The sequence below is a fragment of the Mus caroli genome, chromosome X (genome assembly GCF_900094665.2).
Source record: "Mus caroli chromosome X, CAROLI_EIJ_v1.1, whole genome shotgun sequence".
NCBI classification, from domain to species: Eukaryota; Metazoa; Chordata; class Mammalia; order Rodentia; family Muridae; genus Mus; species Mus caroli.
This window is the reverse complement of record NC_034589.1, coordinates 74,170,909-74,174,857: the sequence shown is the minus strand read 5'-3', so window position 1 is coordinate 74,174,857 and position 3,949 is coordinate 74,170,909. Positions and strand designations below refer to the sequence as shown.

At 44.9% G+C, this 3,949-nt stretch overlaps 1 pseudogene; it reads left to right on the top strand.

Annotated features, from left to right (window-relative positions):
- The first annotated feature begins 204 nt into the window (after window positions 1–204).
- On the top strand, window positions 205–1,505 carry LOC110286987 (annotated as a pseudogene).
- The last annotated feature ends 2,444 nt before the right edge of the window (window positions 1,506–3,949 follow it).

Below are 3,949 nucleotides of genomic sequence, written 5' to 3'. Positions count from 1 at the left end.
TCCCCTTCCCCTACAGGGAAACACTTACACCAGGCACCAAGGCTGTGCTGGAGCAGCTGGAGCAGCTGGAGCCTCAGCCACAGTTAGCCTCACCCCACCCCACCCCTGTGTCCAGGGCTAGTGTTCCTGATTGTGACATCACACCCACCCCTGGACCATGAAACTTGTCACTAGGAAGAAAGACTCAGTTGGAGAACAGCCAACAAGATGAGATACTCATAGCATCTCCTGTGTGGCACTAAGCAGAGGCGTCAGTGGCTTGGATCCTTGTCAACAGGAAACCTGCCCTCATCACTTAGAAGGACCTGGTTTTCAGAGATGAGACATGGGGTTTGATGTAATCCGTTTCCAGGGGTTCATTGATGAAGACCTTATCTGCCCTATTTGCAATGGAGTCTTGGAGGATCCAGTACAGGCGCCTCATTGTGAGCATGCCTTCTGCCATGCCTGCATCATCCAATGGTTTTCTCAGCAACAAACATGTCCGGTAGACCATAGCTATGTCACGGTTGCCCACCTGCGCCCAGTACCTCGGATCATGCGAAACATGTTGTCAAAGCTAGAGATTGCCTGTGACAACACTGTGTTTGGCTGCAATGCTCATGTCAGACTTAACAACCTAATGTCACACCTCAGTGTCTGTGAGTACAGCCTGAAGCAGCCTGTGACCTGTGAGCAGGGCTGTGGTCTGGAGATACCCAAAGATGAACTGCCAAACCATAATTGCATTAAGCACCTGCGCTCCAAGTTCCAGCAGCAGCAGACACTCATCTCGGAGCTGGAGAAAACATCTGCTGAACACAAGCACCAACTGGCAGAACAGAAGCACGAAATTCAGCTGATGAAGGCATATATGCGAAACATCCACAGGGTCAACCCCAACCTTCAGAACCTAGAGGAGATAATAGAGTACAATGAGATCCTCGAGTGGCTGAACTCCCCACAACCACCAGCAACTGAGACCCGCTGGGGAGGGATGATCTCCACTCCTGACACTGTGCTCCAGACTGTAATCAACCACTCCACTGTGGAAAGTGGCAGCCCAACCTTTCCTGGCAATGAGCTGAGCGAAAATGCCCATGAATACAGCGGGTCCCAGGGTGTGACCACATTAGAGACAAGACAGACGAACCAGCACTACTATGAAAACTACATGGCAAGGACACTCCTGACAATCAGGCTGTAGTCGTGATGGCCTGCGAGAGCCAGCACATGATTGACAACATGGTGCAGTAACCAGAGCTCATCATATTTGCTCATGGATCAGATGAGATATAAGAGCATAACTGGATATCAGGAAAAGTTAAAGTTGGAAAAACCCATTGCTCCAGCAGCAGAACCCTGACTTCTCCCATAACCCTTATGTAATAGCTTGTACTTGATTCATGTACTCCCTGCTTTTCTGGAATGAAGGACCTGGGACATTTTGCTAAGCCTTTTAGCGGGGAACCTCAATCCATGTCTTTTGCTATATTCCTCCCCCCAAAATATCTATAAAATTTTAAGTCAGGGTGGAAAATTCCCCAGTTTTGTATTTTCCTAAGAACCCTGGTTTCCAAATATTTACAGAGGGCATAAAGAAATTTGTTTTCCTTACAAGACCGGGGTGGGGGGAGTGAGAAATTTCTTTTTTTTTTCTTTTATTATTTTTATTAGGTATTTTCTTTACTTACATTTCAAATGTTATCCCCTTTCCTGGTTTCCTTTCTGAAAACCCCTACCCCCCTACCCCTGCTCATCAACCCACCCACTTTTGATTCCTGACCCTGGCATTACCCAACATTAGGGCATAGAGCCTTCACAGAACGAAGGGCCTCTATTCTCATTGATGACCTACAAGGCCATCCTCTGCTACATATGCAGCTGGAGCCATGAGTTCCTCCAAGTGTGCTCTTTGCTTTGTGGTTTAATCCCTGGTATCTCTGGGGGCACAAGTTGGTTCATATTGTTGTTCCTCCTTTGGGGCTACAAACCCCTTCAGTTCCTTGGGTCCTTTCTCTAGTTCCTCTAAATGACCCTGTGCTTAGTCCAATGGTTGGTAAAGAGCATCTACCTATGTATTTCTCAGGCACTGATAGAACTCCTCAGGAAACAGCAATATCAGGCTCCTGTCAGCAAGCACATTTGACATCCAGAATAGTGTCTGTGTGTGGTGACTCTGTATGGGATGGATCCCGAGGTGGGACAGTCTCTGGATGGCCTTTTCCTCAGTCTCTGTTCCACTTTGTCTCTATAATTCTTTTCATGAGTATTTTGTTCCCCTTTCTAAGAAGGACTGAAGAATCCACACTTTGGTCTTCCTTCTTCTTGAGCTTCATGTGGTCTGTGAATTGCATCTTGAGTATTCCAAGTTTCTGGTCTAATATCCACTTATCACTGAGTGAATACCATGTGTGTTCTTTTATGATTGGGTTCCCTCACTTAGGAAGATATCCTCCAGATCCATCCATTGGTCTATGAATTTCATAAATAATTGTTTTTAATAGCTGGGTAGTACTCCATTGTGTAAATATACCACATTTTCTGTATCCGTTCCTCTGTTGAGGGACATCTGTGTTCTTTCTAGCTTCTGACTATTATAAATAAGGCTGCTATGAACATAGTGGAGTATGTGCCCTTATTATATGTTGGAGCATCTTCAGGATATATGCCCAGGAATGCCTTTCAGGAAACTCCATAGGTAGTTCTATGTCCAATTTTCTGAGGAACAGCCAAACTGTTTTCCAGAGTAGTTGTACCAGTTTGCAATCCCACCAACAATGGAGGAGTGTTCCTCTCTCTCCACATCCTCTAAAGCATCTTCTCTCACCTGAGTTTTTCTTCTTTAAAAAAAAAAAATTTACTAGATATGTTCTTCATTTACACTTCAAATGCTATCTTGAAGGTTTCCTATACACTCCCCTAGCCCAGCTCCCCAACCCACCCATTCCTGCTTCATGGCCCTGGAATTCCCCCGTACTGGGGCATATAATCTTCTGAAGACCAAGGACCTCTCCTCCCATTGATAGCCAACTAGGCCATCTTCTGCTACATATGCAGCTAGAGAATGAGTTCTGGTGGTACTGATTAGTTCATATTGCTGTTCCTCCTATAGGATTGCAGACTCCTTCAGCTCCTTGGGTACTTTCTCTAGCTCATCCATTGAGGGCCCTGTGATCCATCCAATAGCTGACTGTGAGCATCCACTTCTGCATTTGCCAGACACTGACATAGCCTCACAAGAAAGAACTATGTCAGGGTTCTGTCAGCAAAATCTTGGTTGCATACACCATAGTGTGTGGGCTTGGTGGCTGTTTATAGGATGGACCCCAGGTTGGGGCAATCTCCCCAATCCTTCCTTCCATCTCAGCTCTGAACTTTCTCTCTGTAACTCCTTCCATTGGGTATTTTGTTCCTCATTCTAAGAAGGAGGAAGCTATAAACACTTTGGTCTTCCTTCTTCTTGAGCTTCATGTGTTTTGCAAATTGTATCTTGGATATTCTAAGTTTCTGGGCTAATATCTGCTTATCAGTGAGTGCATATCATATGTGGTTTTTTGTGATTGGGTTACCTCACTCAGGATGCATCCATTTACCTAACTATTTCATGAATTCATTCTTTTTAATTCCTGAGTAGTAATCCATTGTGTAAATATACCACATTTTCTGTATTAATTCCTCTGTTAAGGGACATCCCGGTTCTTTCCAGCTTCTGGCTATTATAAATAAGGCTGCTATAAACATAGTGGAGCATGTGTCCTTATTACCAGTTGGAACATCTTCTGGGTGTATGACCAAGAGAGGAATTGCTGGATCTTCCAGTACTACTATGTCTAATTTTCTAAGGACTGTCAGACTGATTTCCAGAGTAGTTGTACAAGCTTGCAATTCCATCAACAATGGAGGAGTGCCCCTCTTTCTCCACATCCTCGCCAGCATCTGCTGTCACCTGAATTTCTGAACTTAGCCA